We start from the raw sequence: 20587 nt of genomic DNA on the forward strand, positions 1-20587 counted from the left end.
AATTAATGTATAACTTAAATCCTTATGAGCTTAATTCAACTGTCGTACCCCATCAGCACCCAAAATATAAGCATTTTTTTTACTCCAATGTTTTAAACAATGTAAATAAATACTGTATAGCCTAAAAAATATGTTAAAACCATCATTTTCAGATCATGGATGGTCACTCTTTGCATCCATAGCTTTGTCTATGAATTTGAGAGTGGTTACATTTCTCCAGCTCCATCGCTCAGCTGAATGCCACTTTGAGCAAGAAAAGAGCAGGGAACAGTATAGTGCTGTAACATACACAGTGTACAAAACTTTAAGAACACCTGCTCTTTCCATGACATACACTGACCAGCTTAATCCAGGTGAAAGCTATGATCCCTTATTGATAAAGCTTATTGATAAAGCTATGATCCCTTAAATATACTTTAATTAGTGTAGATGAAAAGGAGGAGACAAGTTAATGAAGGATTTGTTAACCTTGAGACAATTGAGACATGGATTGTGTATGTGTGCCATTTGAACAGGGTACGGTAGTAGGTACCAGGCGCATGGGTTTGTGTCAAGAACTGCAACGCTGCTGGGTTTTTCACACTCAACAGTTTCCCTTGTGTATCAAGAATGGTCCATCACCCAAAGGATATCTAAGCCAATGTGACACAATTGTGAAAAAATTGGAGTCAACATGGGCCAGCATCCATGTGAATTGCTTTCGAGACCTTATAGAGTCCATGCCCTGACGAATTGAGTCTGTTCTGAGGGCAAAAGGGGGTGCATCTCAATATTAGGAAGATGTTTTGTACACTCAGTGTACAGTATATGAGGATAATGATCACTGTACATTCCATGTTTTGCTCTGTGGAGGAAAGGAGAGGTCAGCCATCATGCTCTGTTCTACCCCTGCTAGGCAGTCGGGGCCAACCTGTGTCAGCACGCTCAAATTAGTTCCATCATCCATTTCCCATTTGAGTGCTGTAGATAAAGACAATGGTCTGATAATTAACCTATCAAACCCTTCTAAAATCACCACGACATGAAAGCTGTATTTTGGGGGGGGAAATCTATGTGTATCGAACACAGTTCAAGTGTATAGGCCGTTTTGTACTGAGTGCTGTAATTGCATTTTTAAATATTGCAGTGGGTAATAACAAGTCAAATTGGATGCTGCATCAGCACACAATGTGACATTGACAGAGGTAGTTTTGCAATTTAACTTGCATTATGGGTTCCCATCCTCGATATTAAATAGATTTAGCCATTTCAGATAAAAGAAATAAACTGTCATACTATCTCTCACACTTACCCAATTTCTACTCTGTCTGTTCGTATTAGCGAAAATATGTGATTGAATATTCCAGAGGGAATATATCAATCATACTTGAAAATGTCCATTTAGAAATGTCATTTCCCATAGCTATATCTCAAGGTGTTAAATACCATTTCGGAATTAGGAAGGACCAAAAACCTTCAAATGAAACTAACAAGACTGAATATGAATATAAATAAACTGCCTGGTTAGACTGAACAAGCTATTCAAAACAAATTAAAGTGTATTTGTCACATGCACATGATACAGAGGAGTAAATGGTAGAGTGAAATGCTTACTTGGGAAGTTGGACAATTACCTATCATTCCTTCACTGTATCAGTGGCCAATAGTTAGGCAATGTTGGAGTCATTCTGAGTTACACACACCAAGTGGGCTCTAATGATGTCTCGACATAATGTAATGTAATTGAGCAGTGGAAATGAGGGCGGTACTGATTTTCAAATATCTCTTTTCATTAATTCATCAGGGACCTTATTCACCCTTTATAAGAGGTTACACAGTTATGAGAAATGTGTCATGTGATTAAACATGTCATTGTGCACGAGACATGGAATTTCCCGAATATACCATATCACCCATCATTTCAAATGACATTTCCCACAAAAAGGCAGCTGCCTCCATTCAAACATTTCTTGACTAGACAACAGTGTAATCTTGGAGCAAAGTAAAGAGAAGATCCATTTAATTCTGTCTGAGCACACTGTATTAATCACAAAGCAAAGCCATTCTCAGGAGAAGGGAAGGAGGAGGTAGAGGATGATGAAGGGGAGGAGGAGGTGGAGGATGATGATGTAGGATGAAGGGGAGGAGGAGGTAGAGGATAATGAAGTAGGATAGGGGAGAAGGAGGTGGAGGATGATGAAGTAGAAGGAAGGGGAGGAGGAGGTGGAGGATGATGACGTAGGATGAAGGGGATGAGGAGGATGAAGTAGGATGAAGGTGGGGGGTTGATGAAGTGGAGGAGGAGGATGATGAAATAGGATGAAGGGGAGGAGGAGGTGGAGGATTATGAACTCGGATGAAGGGGAGGAAGGTGATGAAGTAGGATGAAGGGGAGGAGGTGGTGGAGGATAATGAAATAAGATGAAGGGGAGGAGGAGGCGGAGGATGATGAAATAGGGTGAAGGGGAGGAGGCGGTAGAGGATGATAAAGAAGGAGGGAGATGAGAAGGAGTAGGAGACACAGTGCAAATGAACCAAAACATGGCAGCTTCCACTGATAAATCCTATGAAATATTTCCCCAGCACATTAAAAAAAGTGTATGATATGATATCTTGCCCACTACATATCTCAGAGCCCTAAGTTGCCACACTCTCCTAAATCTAGTTGTCAGTGAGAGAGAGAAAGAGAAAGGGAGAGAGGGAGGCATGGAGAGGGAAAGAGAGGGAGATAGGGAGAAAGAGAGGGGGGTGACTACAGAGGTCAGCAAACCCTGCAGCAACACTCAGACAGACCTGATGACAGACATCATGCAGTGCACCAATCTATCCAAACAGCAACACTTGCATTCTTGATTGGCCTGCTTCAGTATCCAGTGAAATATTGCATGCCTTTTTACCTCCTTGGGTTAGGCTGTTGAAAATCGATGTGAAAGGCACTATGCAGATCGACGTTTCCTGCCTGTAATGACTTTCACTTCTGGATTTCCAAGTGCTTTGGAGCCTGAGTATTAATTCGCTGTGGCATGACTAAAGTATTTGAAAGGACACAATAAGACGAATAGAACCCAGGTCTGGTGACCATGCATTACGACCAAAACATCCCTCAAGAAATTTTGATAAGGACACAAAAATACAGTTTGAACCCTGGTGACCATGCATCATGGCAACAAAGATTCCTACAGAAAATGTTTTGTCCTTATTCAATGTAAGAGACATTGTAGTTTGAAACTGCTTCTCCTGTTGCAATGACTCAGATTTAAAGGAGAGTAAACTCCAGGTTTCAGGACTTAGGAAAAGGTTTTTACTTTTCAGGGCAGTCGTTGGTGTCATGGGGGGATAATTCCATTTCGGCTAAAGGTGGAAAACAGTTTTACTCCGTCACTCTGATCTCCCCATACTCTCATCGATAAACAAGAAAAGCATTTTGCCTCCCTCCATCCAAATGACAAGCTCTTGCTCTTAATGTCAAGCAATGCACTTTGAAATTCTGAACACATTAACGGGTAACTACCTCGATAAAACAAGCCATCAACAACGTCAGCATCCCAATGCTCAGTGAATGAGTCATAAAGCATAAAGGATTTTGGCCCCGATTTAGCTGTCCCAGACAAGTTTTTGAGATCGGAGACAAAATCACTATGTCGTTGCTTACTCGGGGGGCGAGGCTGTCAGCGACCCTTGTTTAATGTGAACGGTCGCAACCTGAGGGCTACTGATCACGATATTTTCAAAAATGTTTGCACAAAATCTGCAATGCTCTTGTAGTGCAACCAGAATTTTGGAGAATAATGATCAGCAATAGCCAATGAGAGCTCGCCAGAGGAGAGGCCAGTGAGATGATGACCCATAGTTCAACTTCTATTCCACATTGATTCAACATAATTTCATTGAAATAGCATGGAAACAACATTGATTCAACCAGTGAGTGCCCAATGGGGACGTTGTTTCGCATCACCCAGAATGTGTACACTCTCGAGCACGAGGGATGATTACTAGTATGCATTTAACCAAAGCCAAAGTGTCAAATCGTTACAGCTCTGAAGTTCACAATCAATGTTATTCAATTCAAAATGCTGGCTAGATAATTCAACTCGTATGGCTGTACGGCAAGTGTGAATGTCCAAATGACAAAGTTTCTGAGTCTGCTTTGAGCCACAGCTTCTTGTAGCTACATTAACAATCTCATCACATCATTGTTTTCGAGAGACAGCGTGATGATTTTGAGAATCCAAGTGAAGAATCTTGCAGTGTGTGAACCCTGTCTGTGCCAGATCATTTATTGTGCGCCCCACTACGTTGGCAAGACAAAAAACAACAGGAAAGACAGCCGTTTAATGTGAGATGCTCAGCTATGTAAGGATTTTGAAAGTCATGTCATGTACACCCAGCATGAAAAGGCTCCTTGTATTTTTCTAACACCTCAGCAAGCAGCAAGTCAAAGTTGTTTCTTCTTAAATCAACCTTTAACTTGATTATACTTTAGAGAATAGAGAAGAGAGACCTACCTCTCCAATCTCGAGTGTAAAAGTAAGGCTGATCAGAGTTGGCACCGCGAATGGGGCAGCTGGTACGACTGGCACAACTGCCACCGATGCCCACTGTCAAAGCACCCAGCCATCGTACAGCTGAATATGAGCACAAGCGACAGTGGAACAACCTGGGGATCTGATGCGTGATGCCACCCTGCCACCCTGATGCCAATCGATGCCAAACTGGTAAGTGTCAGGGAAACTTCAAAACTCCTCTTTCCACAGTTTGCATTTCTTCAGCAAAATATAGAATGAGATTAATTACTTGATGTATTCTTAAGCTTTCCTCAACGTAACCTAAAGCATGGCTAAATGGTGAATTATAGGAGTAGATGCATAGATTTCACTTTGGGGCATGAAAATCATCTTGCTGATCTGTCATCGTATATCGTAAGTCCTTGAAGAATCTCAGTGTTTTGTCAGTAATATGGCAATACATCTGCATGACTCTGTGTAGCAATTTATCTGCATCACATCACCAGCAGAATCATCAATTTACTTGAAATGTATTCAAAAGTGGAGAACATTTGATTATAAAAATGAAGCAGATAAATATGTAGAATAGACAAACTGAATAGGAAAGGAAGAAAGTTGTCGAAGATCAACTATGCGATGGCACATATTAAGTGGTGGAAAAAGTAACCAATTGTCGTAATAAACATAGAAAATTACTCAAGTAAAAGTGAACGTCTCCCAGTAAAATACTACTTGAGTAAAAGTCTAAACGTATCTGTTTTAAAATATTCTTAAGTTTAAAAAGTAAAAGTAAATATCATTTCAAATTCCTTATATTAAGCAAAGCAGACGGACACATTTTCAAGTTTTTTCTTTTACAGATAGCCAGGGGCTCAATCCATCACTCAGACATCCTTTACAAATGAAACATGTGTTTAGCGAGTCCTCCGGATCAGAGGCAGGGGATGACCAGGGATGTTCTCTTGATAAGTGTGTGAATTAGACAATTTTCCTGTCCTGCTAAGCATTCAAAATGTAACGAGTACTTTTGGGTGTCAGGGAAAATGTATGGAGTAAAAAGTACATCATTTTCTTTAGGATCATAGTGAAGTAAAAGTTGTCAAAAATATAAATAGTAAAGTAAAGTACAGATACCACAAAAAAATTACTTAAGTAGTTCTTGAAAGCATTTTTACCTAAGTACTTTACACCACTGCACATATTCGAAACCTATTGTTATTGATATTTACTTCCACAACACGCTATCTACACTACCGGTCAAAAGTTTTAGAACACCTACTCATTCAAGGGCTTTTCTTTATGTGTACTATTTCCTACACTGTAGAATAATAGTGAAGACATTAAAACTATGAAATAATACATATGGAATCATGTAGTACATTTAAGTCATTTAGCAGACGCTCTTATCCAGAGCGACTTACTAATTGGTGCATTCACCTTATGACATCCAGTGGAACAGCCACTTTACAATAGTGCATCTAAATCTTTTAAGGGGGGGGGGGGTGAGAAGGATTACTTTATCCTATCCTAGGTTTTCCTTAAAGAGGTGGGGTTTTAGGTGTCTCCGGAAGGTGGTGATTGACTCCGCTGTCCTGGTGTCGTGAGGGAGTTTGTTCCACCATTGGGGGGCCAGAGCAGCGAACAGTTTTGACTGGGTTGAGCGGGAACTGTACTTCCTCAGTGGTAGGGAGGCGAGCAGGCCAGAGGTGGATGAACGCAGTGCCCTTGTTTGGGTGTAGGGCCTGATCAGAGCCTGGAGGTACTGAGGTGCCGTTCCCCTCACAGCTCCGTAGGCAAGCACCATGGTCTTGTAGCGGATGCGAGCTTCAACTGGAAGCCAGTGGAGAGAGCGGAGGAGCGGGGTGACGTGAGAGAACTTGGGAAGGTTGAACACCAGACGGGCTGCGGCGTTCTGGATGAGTTGTAGGGTTTAATGGCACAGGCAGGGAGCCCAGCCAACAGCGAGTTGCAGTAATCCAGACGGGAGATGACAAGTGCCTGGATTAGGACCTGCGCCGCTTCCTGTGTGAGGCAGGGTCGTACTCTGCGGATGTTGTAGAGCATGAACCTACAGGAACGGGCCACCGCCTTGATGTTAGTTGAGAACGACAGGGTGTTGTCCAGGATCACGCCAAGGTTCTTAGCGCTCTGGGAGGAGGACACAATGGAGTTGTCAACCGTGATGGCGAGATCATGGAACGGGCAGTCCTTCCCCGGGAGGAAGAGCAGCTCCATCTTGCCGAGGTTCAGCTTGAGGTGGTGATCCATCATCCACACTGATATGTCTGCCAGACATGCAGAGATGCGATTCGCCACCTGGTCATCAGAAGGGGGAAAGGAGAAGATTAATTGTGTGTCGTCTGCATAGCAATGATAGGAGAGACCATGTGAGGTTATGACAGAGCCAAGTGACTTGGTGTATAGCGAGAATAGGAGAGGGCCTAGAACAGAGCCCTGGGGGACACCAGTGGTGAGAGCGTGTGGTGAGGAGATTGATTCTCGCCACGCCACCTGGTAGGAGCGACCTGTCAGGTAGGACGCAATCCAAGCGTGGGCCATGCCGGAGATGCCCAACTCGGAGAGGGTGGAGAGGAGGATCTGATGGTTCACAGTATCGAAGGCAGCCGATAGGTCTAGAAGGATGAGAGCAGAGGAGAGAGAGTTAGCTTTAGCAGTGCGGAGCGCCTCCGTGATACAGAGAAGAACAGTCTCAGTTGAATGACTAGTCTTGAAACCTGACTGATTTGGATCAAGAAGGTCATTCTGAGAGAGATAGCGGGAGAGCTGGCCAAGGACGGCACGTTCAAGAGTTTTGGAGAGAAAAGAAAGAAGGGATACTGGTCTGTAGTTGTTGACATCGGAGGGATCGAGTGTAGGTTTTTTCAGAAGGGTGCAACTCTCGCTCTCTTGAAGACGGAAGGGACGTAGCCAGCGGTCAGGGATGAGTTGATGAGCGAGGTGAGGTAAGGGAGAAGGTCTCCGGAAATGGTCTGGAGAAGAGAGGAGGGGATAGGGTCAAGCGGGCAGGTTGTTGGGCGGCCGGCCGTCACAAGACGCAAGATTTCATCTGGAGAGAGAGGGGAGAAAGAGGTCAGAGCACAGGGTAGGGCAGTGTGAGCAGAACCAGCGGTGTCGTTTGACTTAGCAAACGAGGATCGGATGTCGTCGACCTTCTTTTCAAAATGGTTGACGAAGTCATCTGCAGAGAGGGAGGAGGGGGGGGGGGGGATTCAGGAGGGAGGAGAAGGTGGCAAAGAGCTTCCTAGGGTTAGAGGCAGATGCTTGGAATTTAGAGTGGTAAAAAGTGGCTTTAGTAGCAGAGACAGAGGAGGAAAATGTAGAGAGGAGGGAGTGAAAGGATGCCAGGTCCGCAGGGAGGCGAGTTTTCCTCCATTTCCGCTCGGCTGCCCGGAGCCCTGTTCTGTGAGCTCGCAATGAGTCGTCGAGCCACGGAGCGGGAGGGGAGGACCGAGCCGGCCTGGAGGATAGGGGACATAGAGAGTCAAAGGATGCAGAAAGGGAGGAGAGGAGGGTTGAGGAGGCAGAATCAGGAGATAGGTTGGAGAAGGTTTGAGCAGAGGGAAGACATGATAGGATGGAAGAGGAGAGAGTAGCGGGGGGAGAGAGAGCGAAGGTTGGGACGGCGCGATACCATCCGAGTAGGGGCAGTGTGGGAAGTGTTGGATGAGAGCGAGAGGGAAAAGGATACAAGGTAGTGGTCGGAGACTTGGAGGGGAGTTGCAATGAGGTTAGTGGAAGAACAGCATCTAGTAAAGATGAGGTCGAGCGTATTGCCTGCCTTGTGAGTAGGGGGGAAGGTGAGAGGGTGAGGTCAAAAGAGGAGAGGAGTGGAAAGAAGGAGGCAGAGAGGAATGAGTCAAAGGTAGACGTGGGGAGGTTAAAGTCACCCAGAACTGTGAGAGGTGAGCCGTCCTCAGGAAAGGAGCTTATCAAGGCATCAAGCTCATTGATGAACTCTCCGAGGGGACCTGGAGGGCGATAAATGATAAGGATGTTAAGCTTGAAAGGGCTGGTAACTGTGACAGCATGGAATTCAAAGGAGGCGATAGACAGATGGGTAAGGGGAGAAAGAGAGAATGACCACTTGGGAGAGATGAGGATCCCGGTGCCACCACCCCGCTGACCAGAAGCTCTCGGGGTGTGCGAGAACACGTGGGCGGACGAAGAGAGAGCATTAGGAGTAGCAGTGTTATCTGTGGTGATCCATGTTTCCGTCAGTGCCAAGAAGTCGAGGGACTGGAGGGAGGCATAGGCTGAGATGAACTCTGCCTTGTTGGCCGCAGATCGGCAGTTCCAGAGGCTACCGGAGACCTGGAACTCCACGTGGGTCGTGCGCGCTGGGACCACCAGATTAGGGTGGCCGCGGCTACGCGGTGTGGAGCGTTTGTATGGTCTGTGCAGAGAGGAGAGAACAGGGATAGACAGACACATAGTTGACAGGCTACAGAAGAGGCTACGCTAATGCAAGTAGATTGGAATGACAAGTGGACTACACATCTCGAATGTTCAGAAAGTTAAGCTGACGTAGCAAGAATCTTATTGACTAAAATGATTAAAATGATACAGTACTGCTGAAGTAGGCTAGCTGGCAGTGGCTGCGTTGTTGACTTTGTAGGCTAGCTGGCAGTGGCTGCGTAGTAGCCAAAAAAGTGTTAAAGAAATCAAAATATATTTTATATTTGAGATTCTTCAAGGTAGCCACCCTTTGCCTTGATGAAAGCGTTGCACACTCTTGGCATTCTCTCAACCAGCTTCATGAGGTAGTCACATGGAATGCATTTCAATTAACAGGTGTGCCTTGTTAAAAGTTAATTTGTGGAATTTCTTTCCTTCTTAATGCGTTTGAGCCAATCAGTTGTGTTGTAACAAGGTAAGGGGGTATAGAAAAGCTAGCCCTATTTGGTAAAAGATGAAGTCCATCTTATGGCAAGAACAGCTCAAATAAGCAAAGACAAACAACAGTCCATCATTACTGGCTGACATGAGGTCAATCAATATGGAACATTTCCAAAACTTCAAGTGCAGTTGCAAAAACCATCAAGCGCTATGATGAAACTGGCTCTCATGAGGACTTTAACTCTAAGTTCATTAGAGTTATCAGCCTCAGAAATTGCAGCCCAAATAAAGGCTTCATAAAGTTCAAGTAACAGACACATCTCAACATCGACTGTTCAGTGGCGACTGTGTGAATCCGGCCTTCATGGTCAAATTGCTGCAACGAAATCACTACTAAAGGACACCAATAAGAAGAAGAGACGTGCTTGGACCAAGAAACACAACATTAGACCGGTGGAAATTTATCCTTTGATCTGAAGGCCAAATTGGAGATTTTTAGTTCCAACCCGCCGTGTCTTTGTTCGGGCTTAGAGGGACAATCATTTGTTTTTCAACAGGACAATGACCCAACACAACTCCAGGCTATGTAAGGGCTATTTTACCAAGAAGGAGAGTGATGGAGTGCTGCATCAGATGACCTGACCTCCACAATCACCCGAACCCAACCAAATTCAGTAGTTTTGAGATGAGTCGGACCGCAGAGTGAAGGAAAAGCAGCCAACATGTGCTCCTTCAAGACTGTTGGAAAATCATTCCAGGTGAAGCTGGTTGAGAGAATGTCAAGAGTGTGCAAAGCTGTCATCAAGGCAAAGGGTGGCTACTTTGAAGAATCTCAAAAAGAAACACTATTTTCATTAGAACATGATTCCATATGTGTCATTTCATAGTTTTGATGTCTTCACTATTGTTCTACAATGTAGAAAATAGTAAAAATAAAGGTGTTCTCAAACTTTTGACCTGTAGTGTATATGCAATTTAACTCAATAAACAAGAGAATAAATGCTTATTTCAATGCTGCGATGATGTAGACGTGGGTCTGCAATCCACCATGATGGCTCGATACAGTACACAAACGGATTAGCGGGGGTCATCATTGATCTATGGAGGAGTAGTAACATATTTAGGACTTTGGAGAGATTTTTTATATACCACCCACACTGGACTTCTTCTTTCTCAACAGGGTCAATATGTTTTATACACCAATTACACACATAAAGATCAGGGTTACTCCCAAGACAAATACCCTCAAGAGCAGAAGCAATTATGAACAAATAAATGCATAAAGAAAAGCTGAGGCTGTGTGAGAATAAAGAAAACAATATTTTTTAAAAAGTTCAGGAGGTACCGGAAATGACCATTAACCATGGAATGCGACGAAGGACTAAAAAAAGCTTTATACCCAATTATTTGTCCAATCGCCTGTAGTGCTGCATTCTTTTTTATATTTTTTTATCTACATCAAAGCATGTTAAATTGATGATTGTGTTTAAAAATTATTATTTGTAAATGTACTTTATGGAACACTAGTGTGTGCTAAGGGATTTTACAAGTGTGGCTCAAATGCAACAAATACTGTCCCTTAGATATACAGTAGGATATGATCCTGTCATGGTGGCTATGGGCCAAGTTATACAGTAGGATATGATCCTGTCGTGCTGGCTATGGGCCAAGTTATACAGTAGGATGGGCCAAGTTATACAGTAGGATCTGTGATGGATGATCCTGTCGTGGAGGCTATGGGCCAAGTTATACAGTACAGGATATGATCCTGTCATGGTGGCTATGGGCCAAGTTATACAGTAGGATATGATCCTGTCGTGGTGGCTATGGGCCAAGTTATACAGTAGGATATGATCCTGTCGTGGTGGCTATGGGCCAAGTTATACAGTAGGATATGATCCTGTCGTGGTGGCTATGGGCCAAGTTATACAGTAGGATATGATCCTGTCATGGTGGCTATGTGCCTAAGTTATACAGTAGGATATGATCCTGTCGTGGTGGCTATGGGCCAAGATATATATAGTAGGATATGATCCTGTCGTGGTGGCTATGGGCCAAGTTATACAGTAGGATATGATCCTGTCGTGGTGGCTATGGGCCAAGTTATATAGTAGGATATGATCCTGTCGTGGTGGCTATGGGCCAAGTTATACAGTAGGATATGATCCTGTCGTGGTGGCTATGGGCCAAGTTATACAGTAGGATATGATCCTGTCGTGGAGGCTATGGGCCAAGTTATACAGTAGGATAGGATCCTGTCGTGGAGGCTATGGGCCAAGTTATACAGTAGGATATGATCCTGTCATGGTGGCTATGGGCCAAGTTGTACAGTAGGATCCTGTCATGGTGGCTATGGGTCACGTTATACAGTAGGATCCTGTCATGGTGGCTATGGGCCACGTTAAACAGTAGGATCCTGTCATGGCGGCTATGGGCCAAGTTATACAGTAGGATCCTGTCATGGTGGCTATGAGCCAAGTTATACAGTAGGATGTAATCCTGTCATGGTGGCTATGGGCCAAGTTATACAGTAGGATCCTGTCATGGCGGCTATGGGCCAAGTTATACAGTAGGATCCTGTCATGGTGGCTATGAGCCAAGTTATACAGTAGGATGTAATCCTGTCATGGTGGCTATGGGCCATGTTAAACAGTAGGATCCTGTCATGGCAGCTATGGGCCAAGTTATAAAGTAAGATATGATCCTGTCATGGAGGCTATGGCCAAGTAACACAGTACAGTAGGATCCTGTCATGGCAGCTATGGGCCAAGTTATAAAGTAAGATATGATCCTGTCATGGAGGCTATGGGCCAAGTTATACAGTAGGATCATGTCATGGTGGCTATGAGCCAAGTTATACAGTAGGATCCTGTCATGGTGTCTATGGGCCAAGTTATACAGTAGGATGTAATCCTGTGATGGAGGCTATGGGCCAAGTTATACAGTAGGATCATGTCATGGTGGCTATGAGCCAAGTTATACAGTAGGATCCTGTCATGGTGTCTATGGGCCAAGTTATACAGTAGGATGTAATCCTGTCATGGAGGCTATGGGCCAAGTCATACAGTAGGATCCTGTCATGGTGGCTATGGGCCAAGTTATACAGTAGGATCCTGTCATGGTGGCTATAGGCCAAGTTATACAGTGGAATATGATCCTGTCATGGAGGCTATGGGCCAAGTTATACAGTAGGATCTGATCCTGTCATGGAGGCTATGGGCCAAGTTATACAGTAGGATCCTGTCATGGAGGCTATGGGCCAAGTTATACAGTAGGATCCTGTCATGGAGGCTATGGGCTAAGTTATACAGTAGGATCCTGTCATGGAGGCTATGGGCCAAATTATACAGTAGGATCTGATCCTGTCATGGAGGCTATAGGCCAAGTTATACAGTAGGATCCTGTCATGGAGGCTATGGGCTAAGTTATACAGTAGGATCCTGTCATGGAGGCTATGAGCCAAGTTATACAGTAGGATCTGATCCTGTCATGGAGGCTATGGGTCAAGTTAAATAGCGCCAACTCTATTCCTATTCAGGCATTAATTCTCCTTTGGACATAATAATATTTTTCACAGACTCTTTGCTGCTACTCTCTGTTTATTACCATGCCTAGTCACTTTACCTCTACCTACATGTACATATTACCAATATTTTCTCAATTAACCAGTCTTGTTACTGTTATGTTATTGTTGCTCCTTAATTATTTGCTATTTTTCAATTTTTCTTATTTTTTTTATGTAATTTATTTATTTATTTTTTACTTAAGTTTATTTTAGTAAATACTTTCATAACAACTTTTTTCTTAAAACTGCATTGTTGGTTAAGGGCTTGTAAATAAGCATTTCACTGCAGGGTCTACAGCTGTGGTATTCGGCGCATGTGACAAATAACATTTGATTTGACTTCCTGCCGTGCAGGAAAATTCTCATCAACAAAAGCGTGATCAAATTAAGATCCTACATCCGTAGCTATTAAGGTTGAACAGCATATTCTGACCAAGCACCTTGTGCTGACCTTACAGTACAATACAGTGTTGGAAGTCAGATTACTGCTAAGCACTTAGCGACCAATATTCTTGGGGAAAAAAATTGATTTATTTGACCCATTACTGAAAATACACAGTAGTTTCAACCGTGGGTTTGGCTGTGATGACCATGCAATGGCTCTTGGCCCTAAGGCGAGTTCAACTGTGAAATCTAAGCTGCTTTCAGCTCCGATATCTAAGCACGACAATCTAGCTGTCTCTCCATCTCTCTCTTCCATCAGGGAGCTGCTCCAGAAAGCTGTGATCACATCCGCCATGACACCGACCCCTTTGGGATCTGCCGCTTTAAAAACAGCATCTGCTCTGTTGGTTTCCACTACGGTTATTCTGAGGGATTCATTCCAAATGTTTACAGATGTAGACCCTAATAACATCGAGCCTGGTCGACAGAAAGAGCAAATCTCAGTTCAACATTCTGTGGAAGCTAGGATGAGGCTATTAAGCAGATTGTGCTCTTTTCGCAGTCAAAATCTCTCGCAGGATATAAAGAGATCACAAACAAAGCTAAAAGTATTTGTATTACAGCAGTGGTACTAATTGGCTACACAGAAAAGGGAGGAAGTGGGATTCTCCAAGTCAATCACTGGCAGGAGTTAGGTTCTTTAGCTTTCGCCCCAATTAGGGTTCGCCATAACAAGCAAACTCGCCTCTCTTTCTCTCTCTCTTAGCGCAGAGCTCTAATGAGTAATAAACTCCAACGTTAAGACTTCGCTTAAGGTGAGTGTTTTTATTCCTTTTTTCCTCTTTCACTGTGAAGTAAGGAACTTCATTGTAGCACAACAGCAGACACAAGTGCTATGTGAAGTGTTATGCTTTTGCTGGAAGCTAAAATCTTCATCACACGAGAGATGGACAGCAGCAATTAACCTTTTGAAAGAAGCCCCACATTGAGGCCATTCTAATAATAAAAAGCCGTTGGTGTTTTTCGCTTTGCAGGGAAGTGCATTGGGTAGCCATGTGGAAAAGGGGCTGGGTAAGGGCTAGATGCAATGAGAGAGGAAATTGGGAAATATATGGAGCCATGTACTCAGTCCCTCTGACACACACAGTCTACCAGCTATGTACTCAGTCCCTCTGAGACACACAGTCTACCAGTCATGTACTCAGTCCCTATGACACACAGTCTACCAGCCAGGGACCCAGTGCCTCTGACACACAGTCTACTATCCATGTACTCAGTCCCTATGACACACACAGTCTACCAGCCATGTACTCAGTTCCTCTAACACACACAGTTTACCAGCCACATACCAGCCATCTCATTAGAGGCAATTAGCGATGACTCAGAGGCCAACACACACACACACACACACACACACACACACACACACACACACACACACACACACACACACACACACACACACACACACACACACACACACACACACACACACACACACACACGTGCCAACACACGTTAGCCAAGGCACACACACATACATGCAAACACACAAATGCAAACACACGCATTCAAACATGCACGTATCAAAACACTCACATGCAGAAACCGACTCTCACACACGTTCACGCCTTATGAAATAGAAAGGTTATCCTATTCATAATTATGAATCTAGTTCATTATGGGAGTGAATCAAGCTGTGAAGGTCCGACCTTTCTATCCAGGCCTCCAACTCCAATCAGACCGCAGATGAGGGGGTAGGAAGAGGGCCTGATCCCAGTAATGGAAGGAAAGTCTCCACTCAGGAACCCCACAGCTCTGCAAAACATCTACCTCGGGTGTACTGACAGTTGCAGAGCAATCTGCAGGGTGGCCTTGTGACACTAAAACTGGAGCAACGGGATCGGGATATCTCATCAAATATGCCTAGGCAATTGACATCCTTTGTAATGATACACGTTTGTATAAATGTTGATATGTCTTCAGAGCTAAGCCAGATGTTGAGGGGAACAGACACACCGAACTAAGGGGAGTCGGCTGTGGAACTCAACACAGAGGAGGACTGCAGCAAGAGGGGCAGCTAAATATAGACTACAAGTTGAGTTAAGTGGCTTGCTATGACAGATAATCTGAAAATCTCAATCCTAATTTTACCTGCAGGGCACTGGTGTCATCGATATGTCTGCCGAGTGTCGTGAAACGCGCTGTTACTCGGGACTAAGACGCCACTTTGGAGTAGGATCACTGCTATAAACAGCACGCACACAGACATGCTATAGGTGTGTGTCTGTGTGTGTTTCTGTGTGGCTATGTGGCTATGTGTGAGTGTGTTTTAGTCAAATCAAATCAAATATTATTGGTCGCGAACACAGATTTGCATATGTTATCGCAGGTGCAGCGAAATGCTTATGTTTCTAACGCCAACAGTGCAGTAATATCTAAATCCTTATGTTTTTAGCTCCAACAGTGCAGTAATATCTAAATCCTTATGTTTTTAGCTCCAACAGTGCAGTAATATCTCAATCTTTATGTTTCTAGCTCCAAAAGTGTAGTAATATCTAGTAATACAATTACAAAATACATAAAACCAAAACATTATAATACACTGCTCAAAAAAATAAAGGGATAAAGGGAACACACTTCTGTGAAATCAAACTGTCCATTTAGGAAGCAACACTGATTGACAATAAATGTCACATGCTGTTGTGTAAATGGTATAGACAGGTGGAAATTATAGGCAATTAGCAAGACACCCCCAATAAAGGAGTGGTTTTGCAGGTGATAACCACAGAACACTTCTCAGTTCCTATGCTTCCTGGCTGATGTTTTGGTCACTTTTGAATGCTATCACTCTAGTGGTATCATGAGACGGAGTCTTGATAGAGGAAATTATGGTTGAAATGACTAATTATGTATACATTCCAATCAGAACTGACTAGTCCAAATGCTATAATGTACTGTAAATGTGAATTTTCTCTCTAGCTGCCTTTCCCAATTGTATATAATGTAGTCAGGAGTTTAGTAACAATGAAGGTCTGCTCCTTAGTTCATTCAGTTGTACAAATCTCCAGGTGGTGGGAACGGGCCATCTCCAGATTGTCTAGAATGTTGATTTATACTGACTGGCCTTGACTTCGTGCTGATAACGCAAAGGCTCAAGAGCTAGAGGGCCCCTCTGCTTGTGAAATAGAACGTTTGGAAAACGCTGACGTCATTTTCAGTTTATAACCTGTGGAAATGTGTGTAAGCATTTAGTACTCTCTTGTAATAAACGCTGTTTACCTTTGGCTTTTAAGACTGGTCTCAATCTACTTCATGCATAATTAATGAACTTACAACTCATTAATGAATTAGAAATGAGTGCGAATTGATTTTGGCAATAAAACATACAGGAATTTAGAATTCCTCTATCAGTCTACAACCCACAGAAGTGTCTCAGGTAGTGCAACTCATCCAGGATGGCACATCAATGCGAGCTGTGGCAAGAAGGTTTGCTGTGTCTGTCAGCGTAGTGTCCAGAGCATGGAGGTGCTACCAGGAGACAGGCCAGTAAATCAGGAGACGTGGAGGAGGCCGTAGGAGGGCAACAACCCAGCAGCAGGACCGCTACCTCTGCCTTTGTGGAAGGAGGAGCAGGAGGAGCACTGCCAGAGTTCTGCAAAATGACCTCCAGCAGGCCACAAATGTGCATGTGTCTGCTCAAACGGTCAGAAACAGACTCCATGAGGGTGGTATGAGGGCCCGACGTCCACAGGTGGGGGTTGTGCTTACAGCACGCACACAGACCGTGCAGGACATTTGGCATTTGCCAGAGAACACCAAGATTGGCAAAATCGCCACTGACGCCCTGTGCTCTTCACAGATGAAAGCAGGTTCACACTGAGCACATGTGACAGACGTGACAGCCTGGAGACGCCGTGGAGAACGTTCTGCTGCCTGCAACATCCTCCAGCATGACCGGTTTGGCGGTGGGTCAGTCATGGTGTGGGGTGGCATTTCTTTGGGGGGCCGCACAGCCCTTCATGTGCTCGCCAGAGGTAGCCTGACTGCCATTAGGTACCGAGATGAGATCCTCAGACCCCTTGTGAAACCATATGCTGGTGCGGTTGGCCCTGGGTTCCTCCTAATGCAAGACAATGCTAGACCTCATGTGGCTGGAGTGTGTCAGCAGTTCCTGCAAGAGGAAGGCATTGATGCTATGGACTGGCCAGCCCGTTCCCCAGACCTGAATCCAATTGAGCACATCTGGGACATCATGTCTCGCTCCATCCACCAACGCCACTTTGCACCACAGACTGTCAAGGAGTCATCAGGAGCATGCCCAGGCATTGTAGGGAGGTCATACAGGCACGTGGAGGCCACACACACTACTGAGCCTCATTTTGACTTGTTTTAAGGACATTACATCAAAGTTGGATCAGCCTGTTGTGTGGTTTTCCACTTTAATTTTGAGTGTGACTCCAAATCCAGACCTCCATGGGTTGATACATTTGATTTCCATTGATAATTTTTGTGTGATTTTGTTGTCAGCACATTCAACTATGTAAAGAAAAAAGTATTTAACCTGTTAGGGATGATGCAAATTTTCGCAGCTTTTTGTAAAAAATCGCGCAACATTTCAACGTCCTGCTACTCATGCCAGGAATATAGTATATGCATATGATAAGTATGTGTGTATAGAAAACACTCGGAAGTCTCTAAAACTGGTTAAATCGTGTCTGTGGCTATAACAGAACGTGTTTAGGAGTAAAAATCCCAGGGAAAACTGTTCACCAAAAACACAAAAAAAATATTCATCTGCCAGTCAATGTATTGTCTAAGGCGACAGAAAAAAATTGAGGATTCCATTACAATGCCTACAGCTTCCACACGATGTCGCCAGTACTGGCATTTTATGTCTGCTTTATCCTTGGTTAGATGACTTATAGGCACTTCCTGTCTTGGGGCTCACCGCAGGATGTTATGAAAGTGAAAACATGGAGGTTGATTTCAAGACTTGCTGCTATCGAATACAGATCGCCCATTTTTCCACATTTTGTTACATTACAGCCTCATTCTCAAGTGGATTAAATACATTTTTTTCTTCATCAATCTACACTCAATACCCCATAATGACAAAGTGTTTGCTGTTCGGTAGGCCTACTCATCTTGTTGGCTGACAAAAAGTAAATATTGGAAAGTTCTTCCATTATCTTCACATGTGCCTCGCAATTGGAGGCTCACAGTTGCGTCACAAATGTGTCCGTCTTCACTTGTAGCCTGTGAGAAAGACCCAGAAAGCCATGTGAATGAGAGGTGTTTCAGCACGGAGCCGGAAGAAGGGAATAATAATGATTATATTCAGCCCAATGGCACAATGGCAACTTGCTGCAAAAGGCATGGATTTTTTTAGGGGGCATTATGGCCACACAAAGGGGATGCAGCCGGGAAGTTGAGACATTATCAACTGTTTGCCGACTGTGAAAAAAATAAAAAATAAAATAATTTATTTCACCTTTATTTAACCAGGTAGGCCAGTTGAGAACAAGTTCTCATTTACAATTGCGACCTGGCCAAGAAAATGCAAAGCAGTGCGACAAAAACAACAACACAGAGTTACTCATGGGATAAACAGACATATAGTCAATAACACAACAGAAAAGGTCTATGTACAGTATGTGCAAAATAGGCCATAGAGGTGAAATAATTACAATTTAGCATTAACACTGGATTTATAGACGTGCAGATGATGATGTGCAAATAGAGGTACCGGGGTGCAAAGGAGCAAAAAATATATATATATGGGGATGAGGTAGTTGGGTGGGCTATTTACAGATGGGCTGTGTACAGGTGCAGTGATCAGCAAGCTGCTCTGACAGCTGATGCTTAAAGTTAGTGACGGAGAAATAAGTCTCCAGCTTCAGTGATTTTTGCAATTCATTCCAGTTATTGGCAGCAGAGAACTGGAAGGAGAGGCAACCAAAGAGCTGCTGCGCGTTGGGGATGACCACTGAAATATACCTGCTGGAGCACGTGCTATGGATGTTGGGTGTTGTTATGGTGACCAGTGAGCTGAGATAAGGCGGGGGCATTACCTAGCAAAGACTTATAGATGGCCTGGAGCCAGTGGGTTTAGCAACGAATATGTAGCGAGGGTCAGCCAACGAGAGCATACAGGTCACAGTGGTGGGTAGTATATGGGGATTTGGTGACAAAAAGGATGGCACTGTGATAAACTACATCCAATTTGCTGAGTAGAGTGTTGGGGGCTATTTTGTAAATGACATCGCCGATGTCAAGGATCGGTAGGATAGTCAGTTTTACGAGTGTATGTTTGGCAGCATGGAGGGTTTGTTTGCGAAATAGGAAACCAATTCCACATTTAATGTTGGATTGGAGATGCTTAATGTGAGTGTGGAAGGAGACTTTACAGTCTAACCAGACACCTAGGTATCTCTAGTTTTCCACATATTTTAAGTCAGAACCGTCCAGAGTAGTGATGCTAGTCGGGCAGGCGGGTGCGGGCAGCGATCGGTTGAAGAGCATGCATTTAGTTTTACAAACATTTAAGAATAGTTGAAGAACACAGAATAAGTGTTGTGTGGCATTGAAGCTCATATGGAGTTTTTTTAACACAGTGTCCAAAGAAGGGCCAGATGTATACAGAATGGTGTCGTCTGCGTAGAGGTGGATCAGAGAATCACCTGCAGCAAGAGCGACATCATTAATATATACAGAGAAAAGAGTCGGCCCGAGAATTGAACCCTGTGGCTCCCCCATAGAGACTGCCAGAGGTCCGGACAACAGGCCCTCAGATTTGACACACTGAAGTCTATCTGAGAAGTAGTCGGTGAACCAGGTGAGGCAGTCATTTGAGAAACCAAGGCTATTGAGTCTGCCGATAAGAATGCGGTGATTGACAGAGTCGAAAGCCTTGGCGAGGTCGATGAAGACAGCTACAGAGTACTGTCTTTTATCGATGGCGGTTATGATATCGTTTAGGACCTTGAGTGTGGCTGAGGTGCACCCATGACCAGTTTGGAAAGCAATTTGCTTAGCAGAGAAGTTATGGTGGGATACGAAATGGTCGGTGATCTGTTTATTAATTTGGCTTTCAAAGACTTTAGAAAGGCAGGGCAGAATGGATAAAGGTCTGTAAAAGTTTGGGTCTGGAGTGTCACCCCCTTTGAAGAGGGGGATGACCGCGGCAGCTTTCCAATCTTTAGGGATCTCAGACGATACTAAAGAGAGGTTGAACAGGCGAGTAATAGGGCTTGCAACAATTGCGGCGGACAATTTTAGAAAGAGAGGGTCCAGA

The sequence above is a fragment of the Oncorhynchus keta genome, chromosome 4 (assembly GCF_023373465.1).
Source record: "Oncorhynchus keta strain PuntledgeMale-10-30-2019 chromosome 4, Oket_V2, whole genome shotgun sequence".
NCBI lineage: Eukaryota > Metazoa > Chordata > Actinopteri > Salmoniformes > Salmonidae > Oncorhynchus > Oncorhynchus keta.